Here is an 11,889-nt window from a genome sequence, read left to right on the forward strand (position 1 = left end):
ATGTAGCATGCATGAGTGTGTGTGGGTACAGTATGTGTGATGTTAATTCATTCTTTGTCATTGGGTGAGACACTGTTTTGCCTATGGCAAACTTTGTAAATTCCTATGAACAGATGCTTCATTTGTCTACCTGAGAGCAGAATATTTGAAGCTGATATCATAAACTTGTCAATGAGCTGACCACTTGCTTCCTTTATCTTTCATTTATGACAGTGAATTCTCATACTGTAATCATTACTATTATTATTAAGGCGGTGAGCTGGCAGAATTGTTAGCATGCTGGATAAAATGTTTAGCGCGCTACATTCTGAGTTCAAATTCCACTGAAGTTGACTTTGCTTTTTATCCTTTTGGGGTCGATAAATTATGTACCAGTTGAGTACTGGGGCCGATGTAATCGACTATTCCCCTCCCACCAAATTTCAGGCCTTGTGCCTAAAGTAGAAAATATCATCATCATCATCATCATCATCATCATCATTATTATTATTATTATTAAGGCAGTGAGCTGATAGAATTGTTAGCATGCCGGATAAAACGCCCAAGAAGTATTTCACCTGTCTTTATGTTGTTCTGAGTTCAAACGCTACCAGGGTTGACTTTGCTTTTCATCCTTTTGGGGTCAATAAATTAAGTACCAGTGAAACACTGGAGTCGATGTAATCGACTGGTCCCCTCCCCCAAAATTCCAGGCCTTGTGACTATAGTAGAAAGGATTATTATTATTATTATTATTATTATTATTATTATTATTATTATGAAGGTGGCAAGCTGGCAAAAATCATTAGCACGCCAGGCAAAACGCTTAGTGATATTTCATCTGTCGTCATGTTCTGAATTCAAATTCCACTGAGGTTGACTTTGCTTTCCATCCTTTACGGTTCCATAAAATAAGTACCAGTTGAATAACTGGGGTCAATATAATCAACTTACCCCACTCCCCTGTAATTGCTGGCCTCGTGCCAAAATTTTAAATTATTACCTCCGCCTTCATTATTGTTTGCAGTCCTGTTTGTTTGTTTGTTTGTCCGTGGATAAGATATCTCAAGAACCACTGGATGGATTCGGATGAAACTTTCATGGTTGTTTGGTCTTGTAACTGGTTTTTCTTACTTAATTTTTGAGAATGATCAGGTTCATTGTCAGTGTTTTCGTTTGTGAGAGCAGTTGAGTTTATTTTCAGATATTCTCATTTTAAAAATCATCTCTGGCTAATCGTTGAGAGGACGTTGGTGTTGCCTTGGTGGAGGTTTGCACTCTCTGAGTACTCTTGTTATTATTATTATTAAGGTGGCGACCTGGCAGAATTGTTACTTTGTCAGACAAAATGCTTAGTGGTGTTTCATTTGTCTTTATGTTTTGAGTTCAAATGCTGCTGGGGTCAACTTTGCCTTTCATCCTCTCTGGGTTGATAAAATAAGTACCAGTTGATCATCATGGTCATCAATATAATCAACTTATCCTCTACCTTGAAATAGCTGGCTTTGTACCAAAATTTGAAACTGTTATTATTATTATTATTATTATTATTATTATTATTATTATTATTATTATTATTATTGTGGTGAGCTGGCAGAATTGTTACCACTTTGGATAAAATGCTTAGTGGTGTTACATCTGTCCTTACATTCTGAGTTCAAATTCCGCAGAGGTTGACTTAGCCTTTCATCCTTTCAGGGTTGATAAAAATAAGTACCAGCTGAGTACTGGCTCAATGTAACTGACTAACCCCATCCACCAAAACTTCAGACCTTGTGCCTATAGTAGAAAAAAATTATTATTATTATTGTTGTAGCTGTTGTTAGTGTTGTTGATGCTGCTGTTGTCCTGTTACTGAGTCTACATGACTCAGTGGTTATTGCTTTCCTTTCTTGCTTCTTTGTTGTGTGTATGTGTATGAATAGTTGTGTGTACAAGTGTATAGATGTATCTTACCTTATGGGTATGAAAGGGCATGACATTGACCTTTCTTTCTTCTATTTACTATATCCTACTACACTGTTGACAAATGTTCCACCACTCCACTGATGTTGATAATTTGCAATACGAGGATATATTTTGAGTAACTTAACAACATGTATTCTTTTACTGAACACTGATGAGGAAATTTTGTTAAGGTTATGTAATTTTCAACAAATAATTGTGTAATCCTTTCAGTTGATTTCATGCAATGCATGTATGCTTTATAAAACTTAAAACATCAAATATATTTTCTTTATCTTATTAATACTATCATATAGTTGGAATTCTGTACACTTGTCTTTTCTGTGGTTGGATGCCCTCATGTAACTGCACTGAATATAACCTATTACTGAGTTTGTCATGCTACAGGTTGGATTCCAGGATCATTCAGAACAAACACAAAAAAAAAAAAAAAAATCATGTTGCTCCTATGGAGAACATTTGTTCTCAGTTACTTGGATCACTACTCCCAATTGTGGTTTCCAAACTAAAAGCAGAACTCAATTCAATGCTGCTACACCAAGAAAATTGCCTTGATGCAGCAGATGAGCTATTGAGAGAGGCTAAAAGAACTGAGGTTACTCCCTAGAGAGAAGATATGAAAGATATGCAGTGATGAATATCTAGTGACATCTTATAGCAGACGACTGTTATATGTTCAATGTCCGGAGTTTTATCCACGCATGTGCAGGGACTAGTTCCGGAAGGAATACAGGAAGAGTCTCATGCACATGCGTAGAGTTCAACACCCAGCTTTGGCGCCTTTTCTCAGCCTGTTCGTTGACTGATCTGCGTCGAGCCAAGACGTCCAACAGAGCTCTCTCACATGTCAGCACCAGAGCTTCACAAATAACCACGGAAATCATTCAGAAGGCGTCTCAGTAACCGAAGGCGACGAGCTACCGAATTCCCTCCAAGCGTGAACTGAATTCCACTGTAAATAAATATTGTTATGTTGTTCAGAATCTGCGTTCCGTTGTTTCTTCTAGAAATTTAATGTACGGAAGCGGTGTACACCTAATGGTGTATAACCAGTTCCCTACAAATATATGGAAAATCCTGGAATGTGTAGCGTTTAACTTTGGGTTTGAAAGCTATACCAATCACTAGGCTGGATGCTACTGCATAGTGTTAAAGATCCTACTGTTTCTATCCAGAGAAAGGACCCAATACTGTGATGACTTGGGGTTCAGGGGCCCCCCCATAAGTTTTCAATACTTAGCTAAAAGGCCTCAGATATCTATGAGGTGTAGATGTGAACTGAAATAATCCGAGACCATAAAGAGAAAAGTATTAACTCTTGACGTTTAGCAGCAATTCAAGGGATTTGAAACCTAATATTGGTTGAGTAATTCGTCCGATGGAAGCTTAACCTGCCAGTTTTATACCCTTCACCAAAACAAGTAGAAACAAGTCCTATTATTATTATGGCCTAGTGGTTGGGATGTTGCACTCACGATCGCAAGATCGTAATTTCAATTCCTAGACCGGGTGGTGCCTTGTGTTCTTGAGCAAAACACTTCATCTCACGTTGCTCTGCGACCACTTCGACACTTGATATGTGGTACACTGTGCACCTGTTCAGACAACCTCGATTTGATGGAGAGAGAGTGAGCTAATGTGCGGCACGAACATTTGATCACTATAAACAAATCATTTGTGCGGGTCGTTCGGCAAAAGCTGAACGCTCAAACGTCGTCTTCGATGGGAGAGGCCAGGCGTCGAGCTGGCAGAATCGTTAGCACGCTGGACGAAATGCTTAGCGGTATTTCGTCCGTCTTTATGTTCTGAGTTCAAATTCCGCCGAGGTCGACTTTGCCTTTCATCTTTCGGGGTCAATAAATTAAATACCAGTCAAGTATTGGGGTCGATGTAATCGACTATCCCTCTCCCCTCAAATTCCAGGCCTTGTGCCTATAGTAGAAGAGATTATTATTATTATTCAAAATAATCAACTGTTCAAACAAACTTCATTTTCATTAAAATCTGACACACCTTAGTTAAGGCTTACTAAACAAGGGAGGTAACTCTTACTGTATTTCCAATAGATATCGTACCTTCTTGGTATATCTCTGAACTTTTATGTTTAGAATACATCGGAGAGAAAAAGGAATATTTTAGCACTCGTAACATTTATATTTATTTGGGTAAAGTCGATAATCCATTTTGTAGTTACACCTAATTTCACCCATGATAATATCGTGAGGCAGTGTATGAAGTTTGTGAATATTGTAAAGGTTAATGCAGGGATCGAAGTCTATTGGCGTTTTAGTTATTTGAGAACACACACACACGCACACACATATTTTTTTATTTGTTTCAGTCATTGGACTGCGACCATGCTGGGGCACTACTTTGAAGGGTTTACTTGAAAAATTGACCCTAGCGCTTATTTTAAGTCTGGTTTTTATTCTATCGATAGTTCGCGGGGACGTAAACAAACCTTCAGTAGTTGTTAAGCGGTGAAATGAGAGGTGGGTTGGTTTTTGGAAACAAACACCCGCACACGTGTATATACACGATGGGCTTCCACATAATTTCCGTCTACCCAATTTACTCACGGACTGAACCCAAAACCAAGTTGTTGCAAAGCGTGCTTCTTCACACACACACACACACACACACACACACACACACATCTATGTAAGTTGTTGTTATCTGTTTGGTGTGATATTTAAGCCCAAACCAAACGATAACAAAGATCTACTGTGAGCAGCTTGAGCAGTTTAAGTCAGAGCAAGAAGAAAAACGACCATCTTTGGTTTCAAAGCGAAAAGTACTCTTCCATCAGGATAATTCTCAGCCACTTACAGTGAGGATGACATTCCAAAGGCTGGAGCAGTTTGAATGGGAAACGATGCCCCACCCACCATATTTGCCGGACATTGCCACAAAATCATTCAGACGGAAAAATATGAATTCTGTAGATGAAGTCAGAACAGTACTGGAGGAGTATTTTTCATCACAGATAATTGAATTTTGGAAGAGGAGCCTTACAAGTCTACCAGACAGATGAAAGAGTGTTGTAGAAAATGAAGGAGAGTATATTTTAGATTAAAAAAGAACTTTGTTTATCTTAATTTTGAAGAATAAAAATAAATATAAAAACCTGCTTTATTTATGGGATGACCCAACACACACACACACACACACACACACACACACACACAAAGACAATAACTGACAGAATCTCTAGTATGTCAAACAAAATGCTGTGTGGCATTTCTTCTAACTGTTTATGTCCTGAGTTCAAATCCTGCTTAGGTCAACTTTGACGACATCTTTTCAGGGTCAATAAAATAATGTTCCAGCCAAATTCTGGGGTTGATGTAATCAACTTGACCCCTCTCCTCAAAATTGACCTTGAACAAAATTTAGAAAGAATACACACACATACACACTCACTTTTATGTTTTACTTGTTTCAATCATTAGACTGCAGCCATGCTGGGGCACTGTCTTGAAGAGTTTAGTCAAATTAATTGACTCCAATACATTTTTTTTGGCCTGCTACTTATTCTATCGATCACTTTGGCTGGACAGCTAAGTTATGGGGATGTAAACACACCAACACACATTCATACATACACACACAGACACACACAGGCACACACACACACACACACACACACACACACACACACACACATTTATATATATATGGCAGGTAGTCTGGTTTCTTCTGGGTGGGTTGTTGGTCCCCTACAGAATAATCAGATGATGACACTGCCATCTTGGTGATGAGCTGATGTGCCATGGGTCACTGTTAGTCTGGAACCTCCTCAAGAAACCAGCTTACTACCTAGGGTAGCCCTATCAGGAACAAAGCTCTGGATGGTAAAGCTCCCTTGGATCTATGGAACATGCAAGCCCCATCCAGGAGGATGTAGAGGGGCTGGCATGGAACTGCCAGCAATGGAGAGCACTGGTGGATCTAGTCGGCTCTACACATTATGATGACTCTGGGACCACTAACTTGGAATGAACCCAGCTCTATCAGGCAAGATCATGAAGCCAAGAAGCCATATATGATGGGCTTCTTTTAGTTTCCACCCACCAAATCCACTTACAAGGCTTTGGTCAGCCTAAAGCTATAGTAGAAGGCACTTGCCTTAAGGTACCATGCAGTGGGATTGAACCTGGAACCATGTGGTAAGGAAGCAAGCTTCCTACCACACAGCCATACCTGTGCCTACATATATGTATTTATTTACAAATACAGGTATATCAAATACCATACAACATAGATTCTTGATTTATCAAAATTATCCCAGCCTCTAGACGGTGTACCATAATGACCAAATATCACTTAACCCATTACCTCCCATAATTCTATTAACTGGAATTTTTTTATGAAACTTTGATTTCTAGCATAAAACAGCCTAAGAAACACACTGGAATGATCAAAATAACATTTCAAAATAACATTTTAAATAGAAATAAGCGAGATATTAGGTGAAAAATTAGCAAACCTCATTTGAATATCAGAGAAATATACCTAGTAGATATAACAAAAAGGTTAGATATGTATAAATATTTACAGATAATTACGAAATTTGTAATTTTTAAGCGGTCTCATATGAGATCACTGGTAGGTAATGGGTTAAGACAAGCTCTACATGAAAAGGGGAGATAATATCAAGAATCAAGAATTCTCCAAAGTTGACATGCCATTAAGAAAAGACAGGCTTAAAGCCTGGAAGTAACATGACAGTTGTGGGTACCTGTCTCTGGCTCTTCCTTTCCCATGTAGAGCTTGTTACCTTTGCCTTAGCGAAGGCGGAGGTATTGTTTTCAGTTGTGTTTGTATGTTTGTTTGTCTGTGGGCAAAGTATCTCAAGAACTGCCAGATGGATTTGGGTGAAACTTTCAGGGATGTTTGGCCTCGTGATGGGCACGAACTGATTAGATTTGGGGATTGATCTGGTATTGGACAAGGATTCTGGATGATTTTTTCTGTTTTTTATTCCATTTTTGAGAGCGGTTGGGTTCATTTTTAGTATTCTCATTTGTGAGAGCAGTTGAGTTTATTTCAGATATTCCCATTTTAAAAATTATCTCTGGCTAATCATTGAGAGGACATTGGTGTTACCTTGGCAGAGGTTTGCGCTCTCTGAGTGTCCTTGTTTTAATTGGTTTCAAATTTTGACCCAAGGCTAGCAGTTTGGGCAAGGGGGTAAGTTGATTACATTGACTCATGTTCAATTGGTACTTATTTTATTGAGCCCAAAAGGATGAAAGGTAAATTATCATTCAGTGCTCAAAATAAGGAGTAGAAGGACAGCTGACAACTGATGAAGGGTCGTTTTTTATGTTACTTGTCTTGTTTTCCATTTCTTTCTCTTGTTCTTTGCATACCCAATATTATTTTCGTATTTCATGTTGTTTACGTTTTGTGATGTACCCATATATGCATACCTATATACATATATATGTATGAAGATATATGTATGTATATGATGATGATCATCATCATCATCGTTTAACGTCCGCTTTCCATGCTAGCATGGGTTGGACGATTTGACTGAGGACTGGTGAAACCGGATGGCAACACCAGGCTCCAGTCTAATTTGGCAGAGTTTCTACAGCTGGATGCCCTTCCTAACGCCAACCACTCAGAGAGTGTAGTGGGTGCTTTTACGTGTCACCCGCACGAAAACGGCCACGCTCGAAATGGTGTCTTTTATGTGCCACCCGCACAAGCCAGTCCAGGGGCACTGGCAACGATCTCGCTCGAAAATCCTACGGGAGCCAGTCAGGCGGTACTGGCAACGGCCACGCTCAAAATGGTGCATCTCATGTGCCACCCGCACAAGAACCAGTCATGCATATATATATATTATTTATATTATTATTTTGATTGAATGCCACACATCCATTTCCAAGTAAGTTTATCTTTATATATATATATATATATACATATATATATATTGTGTGTGTATGTGTATTTTCGTATTTGTGTATGTTTCCATCACTGCTTGACGACTAGTGTTGGTTTGTTTACATATTCTTTATTTAACTAAATTCTCTCTCAGACACTTTTTTGTTTCATTTTAAAGTCATATTACAATAAGGGTTTTGGAAGTTGTATGAAAAATACAGTCATGAGTGCAGGCATGGCTGTGTGGAAGAGACTTGCTTCCCAACCACATGATTCCAGGTTCAGTCCCATTGCGTGGCATCCTGCGCAAGTGTCTTCTACTATAGCCTCAGGCTGACCAAAGCCTTGAGTGGATTTGGTAGATAGAAACTGAAAGAAGCCTGTCGTATATATATATATATATATATATATATACACACAGTATCCCTCAGAAGTATGTACGCCTCTATAAAACTTTAGTAAAATTGCCATTACTGTGATAATATTGAAGGAAAGCAAACAAAATTTATACTGAATAAAATATATTTATACATGCAAACATTATACAAATTTGGAGCAGAAAAGAGTAAATATTTTCAAAGATATGAACAAAATATTAATTTTCAAACAATACAAAAATATGTACACTTAAAGGATTATTTGCTATCCTCAATATTTGGTGTGACTACCCTTGCTTTCAATGACTGCATTAAGTTATCTGGGCATAGAGTCAACTAAATTTCTGCATATAACCAATGAAATCAATCTCCATTCATCCTGAATGAAGTCCTTCAACTCTGTTACGTTGCGAGTTTTTTTCTCCTCAACCATTCATTTCAAAACACAGCACAGATGTTCTATTGGGTTTAACCCTTTCGTTACCAACCCGGCTGAAACTAGCTCTGGCTCTGAGTACAAATGTCTTGTTTTCATAAGTTTTGAATTAAAATGTTCCCCAAAACCTTAGTCACAATTTATGTTCCTAACACTAGCTGAATGATAACTAAATTATTTTACTAAATTCTTTGTTGTATTTAAAGTAATTGAAAGAAACACAGAGCATCTCAAAATAAATACGGTAACGAAAGGGTTAAATCAGGTGACATTGTAAGTAGGTAATACCTTTACCTTTTTATCTGTTGTCACCTTTGAAGTGTGTTTAGGGTTATTACCATGTTAGAACATGGAATGTCTTCCTAGTTCCTTGATGCTTTTCAACATCGTTTTCTGCAATATGTCACAATAAAGCCTTGAATCCATTGTTCTCTCAATAAATGTGAGTCCTCCCACACCAGCTGCACTCATGCAATCCTCAAAGAATAACACTTCCACTGCCGTGTTTCACAGTAGGCACGGTGCATTTGTCGCTATTATCTTCACCTGGTCATCGCCATACTCGTTTAATACCATCTGACCCAAACAAGTTGATTTTAGTCTCTTCAGACAAAAGAATTTTATTCCCAAACTCCTTCCCATTACTCACATAGGTTCCAGCAAAAGAAAGACAACTCGATTTATGCCTGGTAGTGAGGAGAGGCTTTCTACGAGGAATGCATCCATGAAGACCACACTGGTTCAGACTTTGGTGAACTGTTTGGGCGGATACACTCTTTCCAGTAACAGAAAACACTTCTTGGGCCTAAGATGAAGTGGTACGACACCTGTTATCCATCACACAACATTGGATGTGGCGAATATCATGAGCAGTTAAAATAGAAGGATGACCTGGATGATGCTTATTGCTTAGCTGTCCAGTAGCTTTGTACTTATGAATTACTTTGGTAACTGTGTTTATGCTAATATGTATTTGTTTACTAAATAACTTGTATCCTAAACCATTCTTGTGCAAATTAAAAATAATTTTCTTCAAATGTTCAGACAATTCTTTTCCTTTTGGTGCCATTTTAATCACAATGAAGAAGATTTTCACCATGGTATACAAATTTGTATAATGTTTGCATGTATAATATATTTTATTCAGTATAAATTTTATTTTATTTCCTTCGATATTTCAGAGTAATGGCAATTTTACTGAAATTTTTAGGGGTGTACATACTTCTGTGAGATACTATATATATATATATATATATATATATATATATATATATATATATATATATATACACACACACACACACACACATATATATATTTATGCATGTGTGTCTTTGTGTCTGTATATGTCACCCTCCACCATTGCTTGACAAGCGATGTTGGTGTGTTTACATCCCCGTAATTTAGTGGTTCAGCAAAAGAGGCTAATAAAATAAGTACCAGGCTTACAATGAATAAGCCCTGGGGTCAATTTCTTCAACTAAAATCCCTTTAAGGCAGTGCTCCAGCATGGCTGCAGTTAAATGACTGAAACAAGTAAAAGAATATAGGTTCCTCGATTTTTGGGAAAACTGTGAAGAATCAGTGCCAAAATCAGATTAGGGACCACTGCTCTAGACTCGTTTCATATATAAATGTCCCTCTGAATTATTGAAGTGTTATGTTTCTGAAATTCAATTTGTACAATGGAATTCTGTAATGCAAAGACTTATTTTCTCATTGATTTCTGTCTGTTTTGAGCCATAGAATCCCATGTTCTGATAAGATTTTCAGGAATACAGCACTTCCATAACATGGCAGATGCCTATATTGAAACTCTTACTTACAGGAAATTTGGCAGGAAAGGTTTAGTTAACTACTGTTTTTTTTACTTTGTCCTTATATTATCTGTGGAGCTGTATTTTAAAAATAAACCTTTTTCCCCTTCTATCTTTTCAGATTTTCAAAGAATTATTCTGTGACATAGAGTATCGTGACAGTTCTTATGAACTAAGGGAATAGCATCTGTCCTTCAACATGGAAATACTGATAACACCAAACTAAATATTTCTTGTTTTTTTTTTTTTTTTTTTGTTCCATACAAACACACACGTTATATACATACATACATACATACATACATACATACACATCTTCTGTTTTTCTCTATCTTTTGTATTCTTCAATAACCATTCAGGCTGCCGTTTCACTGATAAAAGATATAGATTTTTAAGTAAGTGAAATTAAATACACGTTGCTGACTTGTCTTTATGTAAGTGTCTTAATATTTCATCAAATGTGTCTGAAAAATCAATAACTGTCCTTTATATATATCTCTTCTGTACACTCCTGCCTCTCTTTATCTACCTAATCTCTCTATCTATCTATTTCTCTATGTACCTAATCTCCCTCCTCTAACTATCTATCTGTCTAGCTAACTAGCTAGTTAATCTACATTATCTATCTATCTGTCTATCTATCTATCTATCTATCTATCTATCTATCTATCTATCTATCTAATCTACATTATCTATCTACCTGTTTATCTATCCCTTTTCTCTTATAGGAGATTATATCTCTATATCAGTGCAGTTGGATATGTTGTGAATAGATTTATGCAAAAATAAAAGAATAAAAAAATTCTCAAAAACAAGCGAAGCAGAAGGAAGGTTCTTTTATTCCATTAAAAAACAAAATCAAACAAAAAGAAAATCCTTTTCCTTAACAAATAACATTTAAATCACAGTTGGGAATGGCTGCTGTCAAATTCACAAGCAATAATTTCTTGAGAGGAGATGCTTAAGAGTAGGAGACGTCCCAAAATGTAAAAAAAGTAAATGTAAAGACAAAAAAAGAATAAAGAGAGGTAGAGCAAGAACTCTCTCCCTACTCTTTGAAAAAAAAGAAGAAAGAAATATATACAAGGAGCAGAACATAAATGAAAATCAGAATAAAAGAGAAATATAAAAACGGAAAGAACAAGAACAAAACCCCCAGAATCCTCTGCAGTTGGAAGGGAGACAATTCTGGCTTAACTTAAACGTTTGAAAATTTAAAGAATTTTTGTTTGCTTTTTTTTTAAACGAAATATCAAAAACGAAAAAATGTCTTATATCATATTATATTGAATCAAAGGAAATTCATACATTTCCAATTCTCTTTTAGTTTCCTAAAAAAAAGATACGGAAAGAAAAAGCCTGCCTCTCTCTCACTCTCTCTTCTTCCAAATAATGACTGAACAGTTGCTAAGTATTT

This window comes from Octopus bimaculoides, chromosome 14, assembly GCF_001194135.2.
Source record: "Octopus bimaculoides isolate UCB-OBI-ISO-001 chromosome 14, ASM119413v2, whole genome shotgun sequence".
In the NCBI taxonomy this organism is placed as follows: domain Eukaryota; kingdom Metazoa; phylum Mollusca; class Cephalopoda; order Octopoda; family Octopodidae; genus Octopus; species Octopus bimaculoides.